The sequence below is a fragment of the Sus scrofa genome, chromosome 15, assembly GCF_000003025.6.
Source record: "Sus scrofa isolate TJ Tabasco breed Duroc chromosome 15, Sscrofa11.1, whole genome shotgun sequence".
Lineage (NCBI taxonomy): Eukaryota > Metazoa > Chordata > Mammalia > Artiodactyla > Suidae > Sus > Sus scrofa.
Genome location: NC_010457.5, coordinates 85,367,464 through 85,379,813, shown reverse-complemented (window position 1 = coordinate 85,379,813; position 12,350 = coordinate 85,367,464). Strand labels below are relative to the sequence as shown.

The window sequence follows — 12,350 nt, the reverse complement described above, 5'->3', positions numbered from 1 at the left end:
GTCTTTTTAGGGCTGCACCCACGGCATATGAAGTATCCTAGGGGTCCAGTTGGAGCTACAGCTGCTGGCCTATGCCATGGCTACAGCAACATGGGATCTGAGCCATGTCTGTGGCCTACACCACAGCTCACAGCAATGCTGGATCCTTACCCACTGAGCAAAGCCAGGGATTGAACCTGTATCCTCATGGATGCTAGTGAGATTCGTTTCCACTGAGCCACAACAGGAACTCCAGTTATCCTATTCTTTAGTCCTGTGAATTCTGTTTGGAATTTCCTTATATTTCCTCTCTGCAGAAATGAACACTCTCTGTGCTCATTCAGGGAGCTTCTTTATGATCATTACTTCAAATACTTTATTAGGAAGGTTACTTTTCTTTTTCATTAAGTATTTTTTTCTGAGGTTTATCTTATTCTTTCTTTGGAACACATTCCTCTGTTTCTTTGTTTTACTTGACCCTCTGTGTTGGTTTCTATGCATTAGATGAAACAGTCACTTTTTCCAATTTTAAAGGATTGGCCTTGTATAGGAGATAAACCTTCTTGTTCAAGCCTGTTGTAGTCTTGGTTGTCTCTCAAATTTTGTGATTATCTAAGTGGCCTATTTTATTTTATTTATTTATTTTTATTTAATTCTTTAAATTTTTTCATTATAGCTGGTTTACAGTGTTCTGTCAATTTTCTACTATACAACAAGGTGACCCAGTCATACATACATATATACATTATTTATCTCACATTATAATGCTCCATCATAAGTGACTAGATATAGTTCCAGTGCTATACACCAGAGTCTCATTGCTTATCCATTCCAAAGGCAATAGTTTGCATTTATTAACCCCAAACTCCCAGTCCATCCCACTCCCTCCTCCTCCCCCTTGGCAACCACAAGTCTATTCTCTGAGTCCATGATTTTCTTTTCTGTGGAAAGGTTCATTTGTGCCATATATTAGATTCCAGATATAAGTGACATCATATGGTATTTGTCTTTCTCCTTCTGACTTTGCTTAGTATGAGAGTCTCTAGTTCCATTCATGTTGCTGAAAATGGCATTATTTTGTTCTTTTTATGGATGAGTAGTATTCCATTGTGTATACATACCACATCTTCTTAATCCATTTGTCTGTCAATGGACATTTAGGTGGTTTCCATGTTTGGCTCTTTGGAATAGTGTTGCATGTGGGTGCATGTGTCTTTTTCAAGGAAAGTTTTGTCCTGATATATGCCCACAAGTGGGATTGCTGGGTCATATGGTAGTTCTATGTATAGATTTCAAGGTACCTCCATACTTTTTTCCATAGTGGTTGTACCAATTTACATCCCCACCAACAGTTTAGGAGGGTTCTGTTTTCTCCACACCCTCTCCAGCATTTGTTATTTGTGGACTTATTAATGATGGCCATTCTGACTGGTGCAAGGTGGTACCTCATAGTAGTTTTGATTTGCATTTCCCTAATAATCAGGGATGTTGAGCATTTTTTCATGTGCTTGTTGGCCATCTATATATCTTCCTTGGAAAAACGTCTATTCAGGTCTTTTGCCCATTTTTCCATTGGGTTGTTGGCTTTTTTGCTATTGAGTTATATAAGTTGTTTGTGTATTTTAGAGATTAACCCCTTGTCAGTTGCATCATTTGAAACTGTTTCCTCCCTTTCTGTAAGTTGTCTTTTTGTTTTTTTATATCGTTTCTTTGCTGTGCAAAAGCTTGTCAGTTTGATTAGGTCCCATTGGTTTATTTTTGCTTTGATTTGTATTGCCTCAGGAGACTGACCTGAGGAAACATTTGTAAGGTTGATGTTAGAGAATGTTTTTCTATGTCCTCTTCTAGGAATTGGATGGTGTCTTGTTTTACATTTAAGTCTTTAAGCCATTTTGAGTTTATTTTTGTGCATGGCATGAGGGTGTGTTCCAGTTTCATTAATTTATATGCAGCTGTCCAGTTTTCCCAGCAACATTTGCTGAAAAGACTTTTTCCCATTTTGTATTCCTGCCTCCTTTGTTGAAGATTAATTGATCATAAGTGTCTGGTTTTATTTCTGAGTTCTCTATACTATTCCATTGGTCTGTCTGTCTGTTTTGGTACCAGTACCACACTGTCTTGATGACTGTGGCTTTGTAATATTTCCTGAAGTCTAGGATAGTTATGCTTCCTGCTTGGTTTTTGTTCTGAGGATTGCTTTGGCAATTCTGGGTCTTTTATGGTTCTATATAAATTTTTGGATTGTTTGTTCTAGTTCTGTGAAAAATGTCATAGGTAATTTGATAGGGTTTGCTTTGTCATTTTCATCATAATAATTTTTCTGACTCAGAAGCATGGACTATCTTTCCTTTTTGTTGAATCCTCTTTAATTTCTTTGATTAATGTTTTACAGTTCTCAGCATATAAGTCTTTCACCTCCTTGGTCAGATGTATTCCCAGGTATTTGATTTTTTGGGGTGCAATTTTAAAAGGTATTGTGTTTTCGTATTCTTTTCTAATATTTCATTGTTAGTATACAGAAATGTGACTGATTTCTGAATGTTAATCTTATATCCTGATACTTTGCTGAATTTGTTGATCAGTTCAAGTGGTTTTTGGGTTGAGTCCTTAGGTTTTTCTATATATAGTATCATGTCATCTGCATGCAGTGATAGTTCTTCAACCTTTTGGAAAAGTTTAAGGAGAATGGGTATAATTTCCTCTTTGTATGTTTGGTAGAATTCACCTGTGAAGCTATCTGGCCCTGGACTTTCATTCGTAGGAAATGTTTTTATTACACATTCGATTTCATTTCTAGTGGTTAGTCTGTTCAGTTGATCTATTTCTTCTTGATTTAGTTTTGGCAGACTGTAAGTCTCAAGAAAGTTGTCCATTTCTTCTAGGTTGTCAAATTTGTTGTAATACAATTGTTCATAGTATTCTCTTTTTTTTTTTTTTGTATTTCTGCAGTGCCCATTATGATTTGTCCTTTATCATTTCTTATTTTATTTGTGTTTTTTTTTTTTTTTCTCTTCTCTTCTTGGTGAGTCTGCCAGAGGTTTGCTCTTGGTTTTATTGATTTTTTTCTATTGTTTTTTGAATCTCTATTTTATTGACTTCCTCTCTGATCTTTATGATTTCCTTCTTTCTGCTTCCTTTAGGTTTTGTTTGTTCTTCTTTTTCTAATTCGTTTAGGTGGTGGTTTAAGTTGTCAGTTTGAGGTTTGTCTTCTTTTATGAGGAAAGCCTGTATCACTATGAATTTCCCTCTGAGCACTGCTTTTGCAGCATCCCATAGATTTTGAATGTTGTGTCTTCATTATCATTTGTCTTGAGATATTTTTTAATTTCCTTCTTGATTTCCTCATTGACCCATTGGTTTTTTAGTAGCATGTTGTTTAGTCTCCATGTGGTTAGTTTTTTTCTCATTTCTTTTTCTGTGGTTGATTTCTAGTTTCATGCCATTGTGGTCAGAGAATGTCTGTTTTATTTTTAATTGCTCATCGTACTTGAGGATGTGCCAGAACAGTCAGTGTCCCAAAGGAGAGGATCTCAGTGAGTGCCTTGATTCAAGCTAATTGAAAGCCAGATCCTCAGATAACAGCTTTTAAAGAATGCAAATACAAGCATGGTTTATTTTATTGCACTTTGCTTTTTTGTGTCTCACAGATATTGTGTTTTATACATATTTGTTTGTGCATCAAGAAAGTCACCATTGGCACCATTTTACCAAGAGCATTTGTTCATTTTGTGTCTCTGTGCCACATATTGGTAGTTCTCATAATATTTTAAACTTTTTCATGATTATTATATTCATTATGGTGATTGGTAATCAGTGATCTTTGATGTTACTATTGAAAAAAGAGTACAAACAGTTGAAGGCTCAAATGATGGTTAGCATTCATTTAGCATTCATATACTATTTCTAAATTAAGGTATGTTCATTGCATTTTTTTTTTTGTCTTTTTAGGGATACACACACTGCATATGGAAGTTCCCATGCTAGGGGTCAAATTGGAGCTGCAGCTGCCAGCTTACCCTACAGCCACAGCCACAGCAATGCCAGATCCGAGCTGCATCTGTAACCTATACTGCAGCTCATGGCAATGCCAGATCCTTAACCCACTGAATGGTTCTAGGGATTGAACCCACATCCTTATGGACACTTGTCAGGTTTATTACCACCAAGCCACAATGGGAACTCATTTCTTTTTAAGACATAATCCTACTGTATACTTAATAGACTTTGGTATAGTGTAAGCGTAACTTTTATATACTCTGGGAAACTGAAAAATTTGTGTAACTTGCTTTAATGCAATATTGGCTTTATTACAGTGGTCTAGAAGCAAATCCACAGTATCTTCAAGGTAGGCCTATATATATACAGCCCTGTGGTACTACAGATGTAAGCCCTGCTGACCCCAGAGCCAGATGATCTGGAAGTGCCCTTTGAATACCAGTTGCAAAAATTGGGGCTCCAGATGAGTGTACAAGCTCCTTTCTGGGAGATACCAGTGAACCATAGCAAGGTAGAGGGATTGCACAAAGATAATGCCTCCTGGCCTACATTCCCTCAGAGCACCTCTATAGCCTCTAGATGCACATGCCAAACCTGATGCCTGCCTCCAAGGCTGAAGCTCCAGGGCTAGTAGGTAGGCCTCTTTCACAGAAAGACTGGTAGTGTGTTGTCTGTTCAGTGCCCTGGGGGTGGCTGCCTGCCAATACCATCTCCCATGGGATAGAAGAACACAAGCTCCCCTGTGCATCAGAGACAGGTGATCAAGGGCTGTCCTTCAAGTGACAGTCACAAAACCAGGACACTAGATGTAAAAACTGGGGTAGCAGACACATATTAGAGCTCCCATGTGAGAGATACTGGTGCTCTGGAGCACAGTAGAAGGGAGGGCAAAGATAGTTCCCATCCTCTGAGGCCTCAGGAAAGATTTACAGTGAGCCCTTAGATGTGTGCTTAATTAGGAGCCTACTCCTCAGGCTGCAGCTATGATGATAATCTAACAGGCTTCTTAACTGAGAGCCTGAGCTCCTGGGTGTGTTGCCTGTTGCTCTGCCCTTGGGGTGGTGGTTATTTAAGAACTCTTTCTGCATTTGTTGCAGTCCTTTGGGACCTAAATATAAGCCCTGCTGACCACCAAGGCCAGGCAATGTAAAGAAAATTTTCAACAGTAGCCACAAAATTCAGGATATTAGAGATAGGTATAAATTCCCTTCTGTACAATGCCAGTGAGCTGGGACAAGGCAGACAGAGATGATCAGAGGGCCCCTTCTAGGCTTCTGTAAATGTACCAAACCAGAAACATGCCCCTCAGGCCAAAGTTCCTAGACAAGCAAATAGCTCTCTTTCTCAGAAACTGGGGAGTGTCTTCGGTCTGTCCCCTATGCAGTGCCCTGGGAAGGGTTTATTGTCTGCCAAGAACTATCTCTCCAGCTGTTACAGGACCCCCTTGGTGTCCAGAGCCAAGAGATCAGAGAGAGTCCCTTGGGTTGCAGCTGCAAAACCAGGTCATTAGACATAAAAACTTGGTTACCAGATATATGTAGAAGCTCTCCTCAGGAAGATACTGGTGATATGAAGTATGCAGAGGAGACCCCAAAGATGGTACCCAGTGCCTGGAGCAAGGGCCAGGGGCAGTGCAAATATGGCATTCACTGAAAAAAGAAAAATGAAAGGGAAGGAGACAAAAAAAAAAGGGTAAAAGGAAATAAAAAGAAAAAAATAGATGGCATCCACTGGTTTTAGCAAGGCAGAGAGTGCAGGAAGATGGTGGTTGCTGGGCTCCATCCTCTGGGAGTATCTCAGCAGGGATACTTAGACTAGCACTTTAAAATTAGGAAATGAGTCTCTCTCACCTGAAGTCTGAGTGCTTTTCAAAGGGCTGCTTCTGAGCTGGGCTCTAGGGCAGCTGGGTCTGTGTTGGGGACCTTTAAGAGAGATTCCTGTTTGCCACAGCCCCACAGGTCTCTTAGATAGGAGCCCCATTGGTCTTGAAAGCCAGATGTTTGGGGGGCTTGGTTCTCAAGCGCTGGTCTTAAATTTGGGGTGCCTGATGTGAGTATGAATCCTTTACTCCTGAGGGAGAAGCTCTGGGTTTTGAGTTCACTCCTGATTGTTGGTTGCCAAGCCAGGGGCGGGATTTATGATGAGGTGATTTCATAAAGCAGGTGGCCTTTCCTACCTGCTTTGATGTGGTTTCCTTCATCAGCATGAAGGAGTTGCCTCAGCAGTTTTAAGATTATTTTTAGAGGAAATCATTCTCTATACAGCTGTAGATTGAGTTTGCCCATGGGAGGAGGTGAATTCAGGATCTTCTATTGCCATCTTGAACCATAACCCTCATATTTTTAAAACAGATCAGGGTTTAGAAACATGGAGTCATCCTTGACACCAGTCTCTCTCTCTTCCCTCAGTTCCATTTAACCCATCACCAAGGGTGCTGCTTTTTCTTCTCAAGATTTCTGCTTTTTCTTCTCAAGATTTCTGAATCCATCCACTGTTTCCCTCTGCTGTCCTCATCACTATCACCATCCAGGCCCATCAAACCATTTTCTCCTGTTTGGATAACTATGATAGGTTCTGAACTTGTCCATGTTTATGTGGCAACTTCTCTACTCTGCACCACATCTTTTATCCACTCCGAAGGCCAAGTGACCTTCATACAAGTTAAATCAGGGAGTACCAGTTCTCCTATTTAAAATACTCTGCACCTTCCCTAGACCAGCACCTCAGCTTGGCCTGCAAGGACCCTCATTACCTGGTCCCAGCTTAGCTCCCCAGCCTTATTTTACATTTTACTCCTCCTTGCTCTTTCTGCTGTAGATGGATCAGGCGGCTTTCAGTTTGTCACACCTACCGTCTTCCTGCATTTGGACTTTTCGTGCAGTCATCTGGAATGTTCTTTCATTTGCTCCTATTAATTCTTAGTTCTTTGTTCCACCATCACCTCCTCTTAGATTGCCTGGACCAGGGCAGCCTCCCATTAAAGATGTTCACAGCACTGTTTCTCTTCTTTAGAACATGTGGTACAGTTACATTTTCTCTGTGCTAGGCGGAGAAAAACTGACTTCTTGATAGTTGAATTAAGGTAAATATAATCAATCTAAGAGCTCAGCTCTATTATGTATATATTTGTACTCTTAACAAGTGTCTCTTGTCTAAGCAGAGTTCTATGAAAACCATACGTACATTTAAAAAGGCTAGAAAGAAATAACAAAATGTAGTTAGCCTTGAATGGTAGGAACATTGAAAACTTCCCCCAGTCTTTTTCTGCTCTTTGTATTTTCCAGAATTTCTAGAATGATATGGTACTTTGAAAAATGAGTAAAATAATTGCAATATATGTAAAAATGTGTCTAGATGGAATATATAGGTTATGACTAGACATAAAGCTAGTCTGTGTAATGTTGTCTTAGTTTAACTACACTTTCCATGTGACAAAAGTTGGAAAATACCATTCTTGTTTCAAAACTTTTTCAGATGACCTGAGAATTGAAAAAAGCAGTGTTACTTCCTTGATAGGGGGTGGGATCTGATTTATTGAATTGTTTCCATTCTCTGCCATGCCTGGAAGGTACATTGGCAGAAATCTCAAGGAGTCAGAAGAGCTCCTTCTAGCTTCACACACACAGACTCAGCTGTTGAACTGCTAGAGTGGCTCCAGGGCCAGCTCAGAGAAGTATTCAGGGTGGCACCATTGCCCTGGCAATGGCGTGGGAGGAATGGGGCTTCAGCGGCTGCCTTTGCCCAGGTCTTTATGATGACCTGTGTTCTGCTGCTGTCTAAGGCCAGGCAGAGGGTGAATGGAATCCAGACCTCTGTATAAAGACTGTGTAGTCCAGCAATAAGAATTTTTCTCCCTATGGCTTGGTGTACTCTATATAACTTTTGGTGCATCACCAAAAGCCGAGTGTTAAAATCACTATTTGCCTAAGGCTAGAACCAAGTGCCATCATTCAAAATGACTTTTGAGACATGAAAATAGAAAATTGTATCATATTGTAAGTTTAAGTATTACTTAATTATTATCTCATTGAGGTAATAATTTTGAGGTAGTAAAGCTTCTGCTTTTGCTTTATCTTCAGAAGATGAGAAGAGTTCCCAAGTAGAATCTTTTTCCAAAAAGCTTCATGCCCTAATGGAATATGATAAATAAAAACTAAATACAGTGCTTAAAGGTTATTAATTTAATATCATGAAAGCTAGTAGAACACATAATTCTACAAAGATTAGAATTGTAATCTAACTTGTTTTATTATTTAACTTATTATTTATCTGATTATAAATATTTATACTTCAAAATACATACATGTTCTCTCTATAATATGGCTAGTGCTAGATTTAGCTATTAATCAATTTCACTATTTAGCCGATTGAAACATTTTACTAATTGTTTTTACATTAAGTTAACAGTTTCGTAATTAACATTAATTTTTGCAACTTTTTTTGGGGGGGGGCACCTGTGGCATATGGAATTTCCCAGGCTAGGGGCGAATCAGACTACAGCTTCCAGCCTACACCACAGCCACGGCAACACCAGATCTGAGCTGCATTTGTGACATATACCACAGCTCACAGCAACACCGGATCCTTAACCCACTGAGTGAGGCCAGGGATCGAACCTGCATCCTCATGGATCCTAGTTGGGGTCATTAACTCCTGAGCCACGAAGAGAACTCCAAATTTTTGCAACTTTTTATTCTTGCAATAAGAAACATACATTTTTACTTCTGATAGACTATCAATGCACTAAGTGTATAAGGATATTTTTCAGTTCTGGTTTTCTCTCTATATATATGTTTATAGATAGATAGATTTGGAATTGATATTCTGGCACTAAGAATAGAGTACCTTCCTTGTTCTCACTATTGACATTGTTATACTGTTTGTATATAATGGTACTTGGATCACTCAGATTAAAGTGTTGTAAAAGATGTTGATCTACATAGACATATATCTATTGAGTTTTCTGATGCATTGCATCCTGGTTATTTAAAAATCACTCCTTTAGATAGTCACTGACTATCTTATCATGTCTTTCCTACCAAAGCAGCAACTTAAGGACCAACTTTCTTTTTTTTTTTTTTTTTTCTTTTTTCTTTCTTTTTTTTTGGTCTTTTTAGGGCTGAACCCTTGGCATATGGAGGTTCCCAGGCTAGGGGTCTAATTGGAGCTGGAGCTGCCAGCCTACACCACAGCCACAGCAACATCAGATCCAAGCCGCGTCTGTGACCTACACCGCAGCTCATGGCAATGCCAGATCCTTAACCCACTGAGCAAGGCCAGGGATCAAACCTGTAACCTCGTGGTTCCTAGTCAGATTCGTTTCCGCTGTGCCAGGATGGGAACTCCAGGACCAACTTTCTTATTCCTTGAACATCTTATTCTTTCATGGCCATCTAACCTGATAAATTAATACAAAAAAAAAAAAAAAAAAAAGAAAGAAAGAAAAGAAAAGAAAGCATAGAACACTTGTTCTGGTTGTTTTGACTTCCCTTCAGATAAGCCCAAAGGCTACCAAACCAGAATGCTGCCCACTGCCCTATTTAAAATTAGATGCCTCTGTAGGTCCTTCTGCCCTATGCAAGTGAAGCATTTAATTTAAGATAGTCTGATTCAAAAAAAAAAAAAAAAAACACACTTTAAAATAGAATGTGAGATTTTTCTCTTCTTTCACTTAAACTCACTGTTACCTTCCCCTTGCCCAGAAAGTTGACATTATAAATGTTATTATCGCCACACATCTCCTAAGCCTAGAAGTGATGTAATCTGGGGCCAAAAGTGGATGTTGAAACTGATGTCTTGCTTCTCTACCACCTCTAGGTCCTTTTCCCCAAACCTCTGAAACTAAATATATTCTGGTTACAAGTGGCTGTTAGCATTCCCTTATGAGGGGAGGAAGTGTGGTGAAGCCAGCACCAGGACTAATAAATCGGGACTGGTGGACAAAAGGCACACCTCACCCCCAGGCATTGCATCCTCCCTAGAGTGGCCCCTGAAGATGGTATTGGAGGCTTGGGGGATCACCTGTAAATGAGAGTAACTCTGGGGGTAGGGATGAAGGGTGCTGGTATTCTGCAGAGGTTACAGGAGAATTCTAGAATAGCCCTTCATTTCATTTTAAAGGTTTCTTTCTTACCTAAATATATATATATATATATATATATATATATAAATATAATATATATATATTAAATATATAATATATATTAAATATATAATATATATAATATTAAATATATATATTTTACTAAATATATATATTTAAATAAATATAAAGCAAAATCCATTTCTAGGACAAATGACAATCAGAAAAGCACAGGTAAACTGGCTTTTATCTTTTAAAAGGTAATACAAAGAAGGCATTTTTTAGTTTTAAGATTTAAAATGGAGCATTTTACTAATTAACATGTGAAATACCACATGTTAATTAGTAACATGAGCAAGTCCACCCACCTCCAAAGAAATAAAATGTCATCATTACTCAGCTGAGTCAAGGATCTTGGTTACTTGAGTTGAAATATCACACTTAGATTTCAGTGATTCATTGAGATGATGCCTGACCTCCCTTGCAAGGTTAGAAGTTATTGGTTTTCCTTATGTTTTACAGTGGGTTAATTTCCTAGGCAAGGCATAATATATTCGTTGTGAGCTTATTTTCAAAAGTATTTATCTCTTTTTAATCATTTAGTTCAGTAATTCTTTTGATACATTTTAATATTTTAGGAGATGACACAAAGTAATATGTTTGAACATAATTTTTAGATGCTGCTGAGATTTTCTAAAGTTTTATGAGAAAAATAGCTTTGTGACATCATAGTATTTTAGATTTAGGGAATACAGCAAAAATATTGATATATGTGCACTTCAAATCACATTTCAATAATAATGGAATTATTTTCTGAAACTAAGCTATAGGAATTACTTACACTTGATTTACATGTAGTCTGAATAGGTTTTTAAGGAAGAACAGGCCTTGATGGAGAGCTGAAAGGAATAGATTCACTTGGAAAATTTTGTGGAGTAGAGTTCCTTAAATTGGTGGCATTAGAAGAAAATATTTATGGAACAAATAGGTTTAACCTATCAAAATTAGCAATTTTCTAACAACTTCCTGAAGGTTATGACTTAGCCTATAGTATAATGTGGAAGGCACTTTTTTGTTTGTTTTGTATTGTTCTTAAATTTTGTTGGAGTAGAGTTGACTTAACCATGTTGTATTAGTTTCAGGTGTACAGCAGGGTGGATGGCACTTTGCAACAGGGCGTCGTGGGTAAATGTGTTCTTGATGTGCTTTATGCGTAGAATCAATATCTTCATAATCATGCACTATGTACTATAACTTGTTTTCTGATTTTAAACATTCAGCCTGTGAATGCTTCACATATGGTCTAGTCTTTAGTTGCTTTTTCCCTTCCATAGAGTTCCAAGCCAACTTCAATCAACAGAACTACTCAAAGCCAGTATCTTTGAGTTTTTCCTACAAGCAGAATCCCAAACACAAACTACAATCCTTCTTTTATCTGGACACTTCATCCCTCATAGCACAGCCAAATATTTTTCTTGCATGGCCCCTTTCGCTTAGTTTTTGCCCAATTAGTCTCTGAATATTGTTCTCTTTCTTCTATGAGAGTATCTTTTTCCTTATTCTAGTTGAGAATCAAAAGCATTGTAATAATGACACTGATAAGTATAAACATGCTAGTAATATTGGTATTAATGAAAATGAAAAAATTACATGTTAGTCAAGGTCATCCTCATTACCCAAGATTCTTCATGTACTGAAAATTCTCCTTTGAAATCTTCATTTAGGTTATAATTTATCACTATCTAAATAAATAATTTATCATTATCTAAATAAATGAAAATCAGCACTTAAAAATAAATAGAATTGTATCCTATATGTCTTATTCTTTTTCTACTTTTTAGTTACTAGCTTACCACGTATTGTATTTCTGTTATTTTGTATTTCAGATGTTCTGCATTTCAACTTCATCAAAGATTAAACTGATGTTTATGGGATAATCTGGATACCTAAAAACAATTTATTCTTCTACATCTATAAGAAAATATGTTCAGATTTCCACTGGCTGACTTATAAAGGGGTCTTGGAATACAACCCAATGTAAGTTGCCGACATAATGTATTTAATTTTTGTTATATACTTCCTCCTCAGTTTAAGGCTTGTGTCCCTTGGCAGGTGTGTGTGTATTGTATATACCTTTGTGTCTACACATATCCTTTCTACATGATGACGAATTCATGGCATCATTTATTATTCTATCCTTCCTTCAATAGATATTTGAAAGCCTATTATGTAAAAGGTACCATTCTAGGTCTAAGAGATATCCAGAAATGAGGTTACTGCCCCCACTGGGCTT

At 37.8% G+C, this 12,350-nt stretch overlaps 1 protein-coding gene across 5 annotated transcripts in view; it reads left to right on the top strand.

Moving 5' to 3' along the window:
- Window positions 1–12,350, top strand: part of ZNF385B (zinc finger protein 385B) — a 427,166-nt gene that overhangs the window by 89,299 nt on the left and 325,517 nt on the right. For all 5 annotated transcript variants that reach the window (XM_021075638.1, XM_021075640.1, XM_013984310.2 and 2 more), the window contains exon 2: window positions 11,944–12,094. The gene's annotated coding sequence lies outside the window, so the exon portion shown is untranslated. The remainder of the gene's footprint in view (window positions 1–11,943; window positions 12,095–12,350) is intronic.